The following is a 13370-nucleotide window of genomic DNA, read 5'->3' as shown; positions in this document are numbered from 1 at the left end:
TCAAGAAATTTAGATTAAAAATGTCATTCTTGAACCAGTTATCTAGACCTTTCTTGAAATGACTCAAATTGGTGGAGAGTATAATAGTGCAATGGTAATCTATTCCAAAGTTTTGGGATAACAATAATTATACAGTTAACCCTTCTATAAGAGTGATGTTTGTGGATAACATTAAAGATAATATACACCAGATTGGTCAGCTCAGATGAGATGTTACCAAATAAAATACCAGAATGTTATCAGACCTCACTGAGGTCTTATTATATGCTCATTTTAAGGTATTACGTATACATTTCTCTGAGACACGAATCAGAAAGTGGATCTATCCCTGCAGAAGGTATACCGTGAGTTACCAAAATGAGAATTAAATTAATCACTGAAATTTGAATGCTGGTATTTAAACATAATTTTTAGTTTTTGTGATCATCAGCTATCCTGATTTCATAAAGATTTTTTCATAATGCAGAACAGATTTGAATTTCTTACTGATTGTCTTTAATTTTTTATTTCTTCATGTCAGGTGTTTCTTGTAATGCTAAAACAGATGATATTTTTCTTGTAACGTTTCTTTAAACTCATGTTGCATCACAAAGGAAACTTGGTGTTCCTGATTCTCTTCTTGCTGCTCCCAACAGTTTCAGAAATGGCTTCTGACAATAGTTTATTTTTTTCTAAATGTAAGTGACCAGAGTGAGAGTGAGAGTGAGAAAGCAACACATTATTCCAGTTAGTTGAAGAGATAGCTTGTTTTAATTAATCGGTTTAATAAGACTGAACTCAATCTTCTTAAAAGTGTTTGATTTCATAGCTGATGTTAACATGAGTTCAAAAGATGAAACACACTGGTTATACCCCAGTGGTAGTAAATATTTAATTGTATGAATTAAGTTACTAGAGTTAGTTGCATTAAGGTCCAACATCTTATTCTCTGCATAGGCTCAGTGCCCATTTGCTTGCATTCATTCAGAAACAAAATGCCAATGAATGTAGATTCACTTCTATACATGAATACCTAACCTGTCCAGTCAGTATGGTTATAATTTAGATCCCCTAACAAAATGACCTTATTATGTAACATAATATTTTTAAGGAACAATAAGTAGTCATGATGTGGTGGACTGTCTAATGATGGGAATCTATATTAAAGTATTAATCTAATATTATTTGGTGCGTATAAAATCCACAGCCACGGTTTCCAAGTTATTGTTTATAATACATTCTGAAACTATAGAATTTTTAATTAATAATAATATTCCTCCTCCATTCCTATTGTTCCACAAACATTCATGTTTTATGAACCCTGGAAGTTAAGGGAAGAAGAATCCCTACCTTCTGTAAGTGCAATAACTAATACATTCTCTCTATGAATTACTCCAAATAATAATATTGTTAGCAATACTATGAGCACTGCAGAGATAGAAACCCAAAGAAGAATTAAGACATCTATTGTTGAATGTTGCACTATTTGCTTTGGTAATGAGCCTAAAAAAGGCTTGATGATAGTTTTTACTTTATGTCCTATACATTCAGTCCCTAAAAAGCTAAGATGTAAAAGATCCTTAGAGAGTATTCTATGGTCTGCCATAAATTCTTTCCAGAATGTCATTAGTTTAACCCTACAGGTAACACAAACGTGTCTTAACCAAGTGCTAAAATTTAACACTTTGATATGGCAGTAGTCATTCCATCTAAATGATGGCATGATTTCACTAAGTCTGATTTCATAAAGATTTTTTCATAATGCAGAACAGATTTGAATTTCTTACTGATTGTCTTTAATTTTTTATTTCTTCATGTAGGGTGTTTCTTGTAATGCTAAAACAGATGATTTTTTTTTTTTTGTAACGTTTCTTTAAACTCATGCTGCATCACAAAGGAAACTTGGTGTTCCTGATTCTCTTCTTGCTGCTCCCAACAGTTTCAGAAATGGCTTCTGACAATAGTTTATTTTTTTCAAAATGTAAGTGACCAGAGTGAGAGTGAGAAAGCAACACATTATTCCAGTTAGTTGAAGAGACAGCATGTTTTAATTGATCAGTTTAATTTACTTTGTAAATTACTTTGTACATACATGCATGTACTTTGTTTATTTCCAAAATTTCTAATAGCAAGTTATTCATGTTAGTCTTAAATCATTAGTACCCCAATGAAAAGCAATATGAGTATAACTTGGATCCGTGTTTGAAAATATTTTGTAGTAACTCTGGGAAATCTGTTAGTCTGAGTCCTGATAATGGGTGGAGGGGGGTAACAAGAAAAGAGTTAAATGAATGATGTTTAATGACATCACTACTGAGTTCTACATCAACATCATTAGTCAATGATAACACATCAGTCTGATATTTATGTGGGATAAGAGCCTGTTGCTCTATACTAGGTTTTATTTCTTCTTTCTAGCAGTTGCAGTGCTTTTAACTTGGCTCATTTTGTTGGAAACAACCTTACTAGTATTACTCAGATGTCCAATAGATAATATGCCTACTTCATCAGAAGATGGTATTCTAGGTTTAGGAGCCAAATTTTCTCTCCTGTTAGTTGTCTTTCTTTTATTTTATTTCAGCATTGTCTCTGTTTCTTATTAGATTTGCTTTGATATACTATAGGAAGCTAAGTTACATCTGTGACGTATTCTAAAAATATAGAGCTAGAAACTAATATATGGATATCAACAGAAGTTTATGGAATACTGGAATTTCTTCTATCCAAAACTGTATAAAGGAAGCTATAGTTCGAAACAACATGACTTAATTACAGTTACAATTATTCTTGGGTCTATATTAGAACACCGAACTTTCAAAATTTAGAGTGTTCTAATATCGAACCCTACTAATCAAAAATTTAAAACATCAAATATACAGAAAAGTGATTTTTTTCCTAGGGAAAAAAATTGCTGTTCCAAAACACATACACACAATACAAGCACACCAAACAAACAGCAATTCACACACATACACCTAAACTCTTACACCTAACCCTACACTAAACTATACATACACCACTAACTATCCACTTACCTTAACCCAAACCCTAACCCTAAGGTCCATCACTATCGCACAGTCACCTCACCTGCGCCCTAACCCTAACTCACCTACCCCACCCTAACCCTCATGTCCACACATTCACACACTTTCTTGACCTGCACCCTAACCCTAACTCACCTAACCTGCCCTAACCCTCACATCCACACAATCGCACACTTACCTGAACCCGACCCATAACTTTCCATCACAGCGCTGAAAATACCGAAGCAACAGAAACAGACAACCGAATTCTTTCCCTAGGAAAAAATTTGGTTTTCTGTTTCTTCGATATTTTCAGCATTCGCTGAAAAGGGGTCGATATAAGAACACTCGAAATTTTGAAAGTTCGGTGTTCTAATATAGACCCTTATTCTCTAAGTGAGATTTCTTACTTTCTAAGATGCTGTAAAATAATCTTAGTTTTGTACAGTTATGACATTTAGAAATGAAGCATCATTACATTTGTTTGTTTGTGTCTTTCAGCTTTCCCCAGTTAGGAGTCGCCACAGCGGAACTCCGGTCCGCTAATGATTGACAGTAGAGTTTCACGTGCTTGCTTGCCGGGCCTAACACACAACCTTCAACGAAGGAATGCCCATTCACGCATGTCGCCACACAGAAGATGCTCTAACTGAGAATCGAACGGGCAACGTCTAACTGTGAGGCGACAACGCTACCGCAGCACCACCACCGCAGTACAAATGAAGCATCATTACATACTTTAATGAAAACCTTGAGCATTCATCATTGAATCAAAAATTTGCAATTGAGAAGATCAACGGGCAACGTCTAATTGTGAGACGACAACGCTACCGCAGCACCACCACTGCAGTACAAATGAAGCATCATTACATACTTTAATGAAAACCTTGAGCATTCATCATTGAATCAAAAAATTGCAATTGAGAAGATCTTGCAAGGCATAACTTTTGAGTGTCTCCATAGTGCAGTGAACAATAAGACAATCAGTAAAAAGTAATAAAAATTATGCTACTAAACCAAAACAGAAAATTAGAGAATAGGGAGTCTCCAGTATATACTTAACAGAGTTAGTCTTGTCCTAACTACTTCAGAGATATTGAGTACTTAGTGGTCAGCAACAACATGTAAACCATATCTAAGTACCAAGTTTTGTAAAATAAATAAAATAAACCAGACCCTCAGGAAATAATAACAAAATCTCTAAATAGTCCTCCCTCTGTCATAAATTAGAAGTACTAGTATGAGATTCAAGTTAAACAAATTAAGACTGAACGCCCTTGTATCATGTATACATATAACACATGCTTTTAAAATAAAATTATTAGAACAGTTCCATAAGCAATTTACTTAACTAAAGATGTTACAAGTGTGTGCTTCAGGTATGAAACTAAAAGTAAAAGTGACTAGATGATAATATAACTAGTCAATAATGAACAATAAAATTATACAAGTGGAGACTGGACTATTGCAGAGAGCAACAGAAATCTTCACATATAAGAGAGTTAGCAGGGCTCTCAATTACTACAAGATAGACAAATCACATATAATTGAGACTGATGCAGCAACATGGAAATAATAAAATAGTAAGAAATCCATGTCATATACTTAGGGTTACCACCTTTTCAAATGCCCAAAGTGGGACATTTTTGGTGCAAACATCAGCTTTTGCAGGACGAAACATACCCTCGGCCAGTACAAAGGACAGAACTTCAGTTTTTTTGCCTAAATAAAAGCTTATTCTTTTAGCATTATAGTTGTTTATTCTGTTCCTTATAACAGTTATGTATTTCAGATACAGAATAACTGTTTTATGCAACTATTACATAAAATATAGGAAATTATTTTGTTCTAAAATCTCAGGACATTTGCTATTTTTTCAGTTTTTTTGCAGGACACAAGTGCCCAAAGAGGGACTGTCCCTCACAAAGTGGGACAGGTGGTAACCCTACATATACTTACATAAATCAAGACTATCAGTGCTCACTGCCCCACTGCCCAACACACCCAACAATCCCAGCATGCAAAGATGCAAAAGCGTGTCTTTGTGTTTACATAGACACAAAACACATCTGCTCATACAGCAGATCTCTTACATAACACCAAGGCAGGAAGGACTTGGAATAAACACACCATTCCCTAAAGTGCAGAAAATTTAAACCAAAGTCTCATGTGTCCTTAAAAGGACATTCAGGAAACCGGTGACAAGGAAAAATAAAGCTCAAAGATTAAGAGACGGAGTTCCACAACTGCTGACACAACTATATGTTTCTCCAACGTGATAGTAAGGTTAACTTTTCACTAATACCCATTCACGCCTTAGATCCTAGACAACGTATTGTGTAGTGCTAATTCACATTAATGCTTTATTTACGTGCTAATTACATAACAATTCTATATTTTGTACTGCGTTTTCCTACTACTTAATAATACTTCATATCCAACTCTCTGTAGATTTTTACATTGTCTTTATTGTCTTCTGAGTGTAATGCTGCTCACAATACTTGTATCCAAATGTATTGTATTTTTTTATTTGTTACCATATGTCCCAGATAGTGGCTGAAAATGTTCCTGCACCAGTCTACAAGCCCTGTCAAAAACAAACGGACAAACAAAACAAGCAAATAAATAAATGCTTCTAACAGTGAGCAAGCATTCAGTACAGTCACTGCATTACAAATACTCACATAATGCACAGAGCAAAGGGTTATGGTTGTGTGCCATAGTGCATGGAATTTTGTTACATGCTAGTAGACAGTATTTATTAGGGTCTATATCACGTGGTCAAAAGCTAATAATAGCGAACGACCACAACTTCGAAAACACCGAAACTCAAAGTTGTTATTGTAGGGTCGCACTACAGTGTATATAGGGGTATTTGCTCTTTCCTCGCTGTAGTGCAATCTCGGAGTTGGTATATATATTTAGCAGGGGGTGTGCGGGATACTGAAAAGCTAACATGTCTATAACATGCAGACATGCTACAAAGAACAATTTAAATGAACAATTTTGGTATATCAGGTAGGCATTTGTTAAGCATCTGGTTGGGTTTGTTTGTTCTGATTTTTGTTTGTGGCTTTTCAGTTGCCCGCCTCTACTGTAAATTTGATCTGGGACACTCCTCCCAGTCTAGTGTCATTACCTCATTCTACCTATTCCAGGGAGAACATTTGATAAGGCCAACCCAGTTAGCTTCTGCTCCTCCTTTCTCCTTTCCACTTTACAAAAAAAAAAAAAAAATATATATATATATATATATATATATATATATATATATATATTTTTTTTTTTCTAAGCTTGTTTCCTGCCTTTCCTATAAGTTGTCTAGTCCAGATACAGATTTGCTGTATCCAGGACTGTCTGTAAGCTTCTGAGCCCCCAAGCCTTTCTGTGTTGGAGGAAAGCCTTCTAGCTTAATTTTGTTTCTTAGAACTAGACAGTTTTTTTAGTTTCAGCACTCAAATCTGTTTCTTTTAGCTCAGCATTTATTCAGAACTCATTGTAAGCACTAAATAAGCTACAAATTACTACAGCACTCAACTTTCCTCACTTGTCTAGAGGAAAACATTTTTTAGCACTTAATAAATAAGCACCTATCCAGGCATGTCTAAGGGTCAGCTCCCAGTGTTTTCTCCTGTCTACCTGATGAATCTGGGCATCTTGGGGCAATGCAGCAATTGCCTCATGTACACAGACAACCCTCTCCTCCTACCACCCAACACTACAACCTGTGAGAGATGCACTTATATAACCAAACTGGAAGCAAAGCTCTATTCACCCAAGACTGGACTAGACAGTCAAGAGGAGAAGGTAAACACTTGCACCACACCACACTCATCACATAGTCCCTCAAAACCTACACCACCAAAACACACACATAGAAACACAAAACACACACCTACATTCGCGGAGGCTCTAAAAAAAAATCTACCCAAGCAACAGGGACCTCCAAAGCAGAAACGCAAGCAACCTCCACCACCCAACACAACCCAAATGACACATAGCCCACAAACTCAGTGTGCCACTCAACCACAGCCCATAAGGCATAACAACATACTCAACATTCTAGTCATAGGTGACTCTGTATCAGGCACACTGATGTTCCACTCACCAGGCTAAACAAGGAGAAAGTTACTGTCAGCTGCCTGTCAGGTGCCAGGATCCACCACATAACGCATGCTCTCAGGTCACTCCACAGCAAGTACAAATATGACTCTGTCATTGTCCATGTTGGTGTGAATGACCTGAGACGTACCTCCCTGGACTACATGAAAAGAGACATGGAGGAGCTTTCTGAACACCAGATCCAAGATGTTATTGCCTCGAGGTGGGGTGTCCACCAGCTAGGGCATTGGAGTTAATGAACTTGAGGAACCTTTGGGTGAGTGAATTTGAACCTGATTAATTTACCCAGTCAATGGATGGGTAATTAAAATCACCCAGAACCATAGTGTTCTGATGTATCTTGATGGATTCCAGTAGATTCAAGTAGGCAGAGTGGGTGCCTTGATATATGGAGGGGGTCCTGTAGCTGACAATGACTTGAATAGGTGTCCTACCAACAGTTAGTTGCAGCTGAAGTGTCTCCAGGGAATTATACTGTTTAACCAATCTGGTGGTGTTTTTATCTTTAATGAATATTGATACACCGCCTCCTTTAGTTTTCATGCCTTCCGTTCATGGTCTGAACATGTGGTAGGAGGTGTAACCCACTATGGCTGTGGTGCTGTCCACTGCCTTGAACCAGGTCTCCTTGATTGCACAGATGTCAGCATCTTCCAAGGTGAAGACCGCTTCCAGCGAGTGCAGTTTCCTGCTAAGACTCCTAGCATTTAGCAGTATAACCTTGAGGTTGTTTTTTGTTGAAATTTCTACATTGGGAATTTTGTCCTTGTGACATTGCCTAAAAAAGGCACTGTGGAGGTGGCAAGATCCTTTGCCATTAGCCAAAATCCCAGGGGAGAGAGATGCAGACTATCTCTGGCAAAGCTTTGATATCTATTGATCATGTCATCCCAGGCTGACAGAAAGTGAATCCCCTTAGAATGACACCAGAAACTAAGCCAATTATTGAAGTCAATGATTTTCTGTTTATATTGTGGTATCATCCTAGGTGAGGGTAATATGCTACTCAAGGCTAGGTACATACCCACCTGTAGCACATAATCAGAGAGCTCATGCATGTCTCTCCTCATGTAGTCCAGGGAGGTATGTCTCAAGTTGTTCACACTAACATGTACTATGACCAAATCTGTTGTTGAGAGACTTGAGTGCCTGCGTGATCGGATGGATCCTGGCTTGTTTGTGTGATTTCCTCATACAATTTGACTTAAACTTCTAATTGTTTTAATCAATTATTCTTTTTTTTAACATTCTTTAATGATTTCCTTTACTAAATGATATTTATATATAAAGGTAAAGTATGTTAAGTTTGGAAAACTGTGTTCTTTATGTCAAAAGTTGGATAATTTGCTTACTGTTATTAGTAATAAATCAAGATAGATTTACTGATGATAATTGCACTGATGCAACTGACACATCTTGGAAAATACATATGCTAATGACTGGGCTGATGAGATAAATAATATTAGGCTAAGTGCAAATAGAATACATTTGGGAAAGAAAGTGTCCACCGTTAGTAAAGATCACTCAGCCCCTATTAAACATGACATGACTGATGACAACTTTGGAATTCAGAGTACAAGTTTTCAGCAGTCTGAGGATTTAGAGCATGTAGAAGAAAATAAAAAATAAAAATAAAAAAAGAATTGGGAAATCCACCACTACAAAGAGGCCAGTCACAAGCGGAGTCCCTCAGGGATCAGTCATGGGACCGCTCCTTTTTGGCATTTACGGCTGTAAAGTCAAAGCCAAAATCAGTGGCGTCTGCCTGAGTAAATTTGCAGATTATTGCAAATTAGGAGCTGTCACTGAATTACCCATCAACACAAATGTTCTCCAGGTAGGACTGACAGAGACAAACAACTGGTGCCAGAACCGTGGACTAAAACTAAATGCCAAGAAATGCATAAAAGTGTCCTTTGGAAGTCATCCACACCTGGTAAGTCTCATATTGACAACACATCCCTAAGAGTTGACTCAGTAGTCAGGGACTTGGGGACATACATAAACAGTAATCTAGCCTTTGACTATCATGTATCAACAGTAGTGAGGAAATCATTCTGTGCTGCACAATTTATAAACAAAGGTTTGGCATCTAGGTCCAAGGAAGTCATTGTTGGATTGTATTTGGCATTCATCAGACCTATCATTGAGTACAATGCCCCTTTTGGTATGTACCTAACCAGGCATATCCAACAACTGGAATGTCCATAGAGGTTCCTCACTAAAAGAATACAGGGCGTAAGTCCTATGTAAACTACCTCAAGGCTCTATCCCTATATTCTGTCTCTTACAGGCTGTGGAGGAGAGCTCTATGCCGGGCATACAAGGAATTGTCAGACCCAAAACAAACAGCACCAGAATTACCCACTCTAAAGACTTAAACCTTGCCTGTGATATAAATAGGCTCTGCTGGAGAGACAGGTATGTATTCCAGAGACTACCCTTTGTATTGAACAGGCTCCCCATCCATGTGAAACAGAATTCCTCCCTACCCCAATTCAAGTGTAACTTGAACAATTGGATGGGGAACAGGAATTTCATCCTTGGATTGGCACCTGTGTCTCTAATGGCCACATGCAGCATGTAAATATTTCACCTCCAAAGCCACTGGTTGCACTCGTCAAGAGTAACAGAAATTGTCAAAGATTTGGGATGCATGGCTAGGCTTAAAAGGGGCCTCGTGGTCGTTAACCTAGTAAGCACCCATGAACCTATAATAAAAGGCAAAAAGTAAGAAGTTACAAACAAATAACTCGGAAGAAAAAGAAGCTGATTAATGTCTATAATGCAAAGAGAATAGATACTAAAAAGGACATTCCTTGTTATGTAACACACATATTACAAGGCATGATGACATTGTTCAGACAGAAACCATTTAGTCTAGAGAAAATGGCACTATTTATCCAACAGAGAAGGTAGAACAAAGAGACATGGTACAGGCTAAAATGAAGAATTCAAAAATGAACTTGGAAGTATTGAAGAGCATTTCTGTAAGAAAAAGACCAAAGCTGACAACACGGCTCAACCTGTGGAAGTGCCAAGACAGCTGGATGAGAAGTGTAAGCTTGCAAATGAAATTAGCAATGAAAACAATGATACTAGTAGGACTAATGGTGATGAAGATCATTTCGTTTGCAGCAAATGATAGAGTGGACATTACTGAATTAGAAGTGGGACATTCTTCATATCTGGTCAGAAATGCTATACTAGTAATTTGAGATTCAATTATCAGAGGAACTGATACTTACATTTGCAGAGAGGATAATGAACTTTGAATAGTGTTATGCATGTGAGTAGGGCTTTGGAATGCCTTAATGTAAGGAAGTATAAAGCTGTTTTTATTAATGTTGGTACAAATTATCTCATCTTCAAGGACTCTGACTGTTAGTTTGAAATTTACAGCCCTCTTTGATAGAATAACATAGCTTGTACAGATGCTAGGACATAATTTTCAGAAATCTGAATGAGAAGATTTTTAGATAAATACCTCCATGAAAAAACAGACCATTTTAAAAACACCTAATTTTGGCCATGTGTATATAGACAGGATGATGTGTACTTTTAAAGACAAGAACATTTTTGTACCAGTTGTCCACCTGGCAGGTTTGCTCTTCCTTGAGGAGCTTGTTTTGGTCCTATCAGGTACGGCCGAGTCAATACAGTTATACAGGTGTTTGTATAAAGCTTTGGTGTAGAGCTCAACATAATTGCTAGTTCCATCTGAGGGAGGAGGTGCAATGAAGCTATTTATACCATCACGTAAGAGGTTATAATCTGATTTGGAGAAGTTTTTTAGTTTAGATGCTGCTGGGGTGGGTTTAGGTGTGATAGTTACTTCGAATGAAAACGATCTGTGGTCAGACCTCACCAGGGAGGACCTCACAGTGGGGATGCTACAGTGGTCCCCCATTTTGGTGAGTACCAGATCCAGGATGTTGGAACCCCTTGTGGGGGTATCAACCAGCTAGTCAAGAGCATTGAAGTTAACAAATTCGAAGAACCTTTGGGCAAATGAGTTTGAGCATGAATAATTTACCCAGTCAATGGATGGGTAGTTAAAGTCGTCCAAAACCATGGTGTTTGTAAGTATCTTGATAGACTCAAGTGATCCAAATAGGCAGACTGGGTGATTCATGGAAGGGATCCTGTAGCTGGCAATGACTTGAATAAGTGTCTTACCAACAATATAAAATATGCAAGTGTATATAACACCACTTCATCAACACATATTCAACGAAATTCACTTCTGCGATTGCCTGAATATTTAAAGGAAAAACAAATACTTGCTCTGCAACCCAACTGATTTAAATCTAGCTAAACCAACCCCCCCATTTTGGGGGCTGCACACCCATCCAATTAAATATACCAACTCTGAGATCACACTACAGTGGAGAAAAGGGCAAAATTGTGTGGTTGGCCAACTATGTTTTTGCCCTTTAAGTATTCAGTGAATCATGGAAGTGAATTTCACTGAATACATGTCGACGGAGTGGTGCTCGCTGTCATGTTTTTTTGGTGGCGTAATATAGTCCCAAATATATATATATATATATATATATATATATATATATATATATATATATATATATATATATGGGTGTATGCACATATATATATTTATAGAAAGAGAGGGAGAGAGATCTATCTATCTATTTTCATTTTTTTCATTTTTGTGCTTCTATTCTGGTAGTCAATTTTTCCTCTTATTTTCACACTTCATCTTCTAAACAGTATAATACTGATTTCGTAATCTTAGTTCACTTTTACTTTACGAAACTTAAACTGCTTCATAAAAATAAATATTGATGCATTTTAAAAACAACTGCCTATGAGTTTATCAGTCTAATATATACAAAGAAATCACTGAACTCAAAGCATTCTTATTCAAATATTCCATGACAGATTACCTTGTGAAAAATGACACAGAAATGTGTTTAAATGTATAAACATACTTGAGCAATAATTAGCAATTTTGTAACTCACAGATAAATTGACATTGAAGGACATTAACAGTAACAAGTTATTTTTGAACAGCAGAAAAACAGAGCATAGTAGATGACACAGTGGAAACAAGCCAAATGTCCACCAGGAATGGCAAGGAAACATGGTTCAAAGGAATTTAAGAGATTGTGCATGCCATTTATAGGTTCATAGGTTCATAGGTAGGTACTAGGCTATAGGCCCTAGGGCCCATACAAGCCTAGCCAAAAAATGTACCCTGGCTTTCGCCACCCAAGAAATTTATTTTCCTGTGCCCCTGTCGAGCAGGGCCACAGAAGTGATCCCTGGGGTGAATTTCCCATTTCCCATCCAATCATCAAGATTTTTCTTGAAGAGTGCTAACGAGGAGCTCTGTTTGACATAGATAGGTAGTCTGTTCCAGAGTATGGGAAGTTTCTCGGACAGGAATCTATCCCTCCAGCATGTTCTGTTTATTGTGGTGACAAGGTTTAGGTCCCTAGAGTGTGTAGCTCGGAGGGATTGGGATTTCTTTAAGTGGAGCATGTCCAACAGCTCTGGGTTTGACATAGCTTTGCATGTTAGGCAGAGATCGCCCCTGAGTAGGCGATATGCGATGGAGTAAATCTGTCGTTTTTTGAGATGGTCTGCATAGGGCATCTGTTTGAGGCCAGTAATCCTCTTTGTGAGGTATTTCTGTGGTCTTTCCAGTTGTTATAGATGTCTTGTGAGGTACATACCAAAAGGGGTGTTGTACTCTATAATGGGTCTAATGAGTGATGAGTAGAGGGGAACAATGACCTCTTTTTTCTGGATGAGAATCCTTTTGTGATGAGATGAGCCACGTAGAAGTATTTCCTGACCACTGTGGCGATGAGATTATCAAAGGAGAGACTACTGTCCACCTGTGTCCCAAGGTCTCTTAACACATTTTCAGCATTAAGTAGACTACCAGCTATGTGGTAGTTCATGGGTACAGAGTTTTTACCAAAGGGGATGACAATACACTTTTTGGCATTGAGCTTCAGGCCATGGCTTTGACACCAGGTATCTGTCTCAGTGAGGCCCTTTTGTAGTTTGTCCACATCGTTAGGAGTTTCGATTATGCCTCCTAGTTTGCAGTCATCTGCAAACTTTGTTAGCCAAAGACCTTCTGTGTTGGCCTGCACTTCAGAGAAGTAGATACCAAACAAGAGAGGACCCAGGACTGAACCCCCACTGGTCTGATGTCAGATTTGGAATCCACTACTTTCACAGTGTGGGTTCTGTCCGTGAGCCAGTTGGCAA

This window comes from Protopterus annectens, chromosome 3.part0 (assembly GCF_019279795.1).
Source record: "Protopterus annectens isolate FY-2018-M chromosome 3.part0, PAN1.0, whole genome shotgun sequence".
Classification (NCBI taxonomy): Eukaryota; Metazoa; Chordata; order Ceratodontiformes; family Protopteridae; genus Protopterus; species Protopterus annectens.
This window is presented reverse-complemented; position numbering follows the sequence as displayed.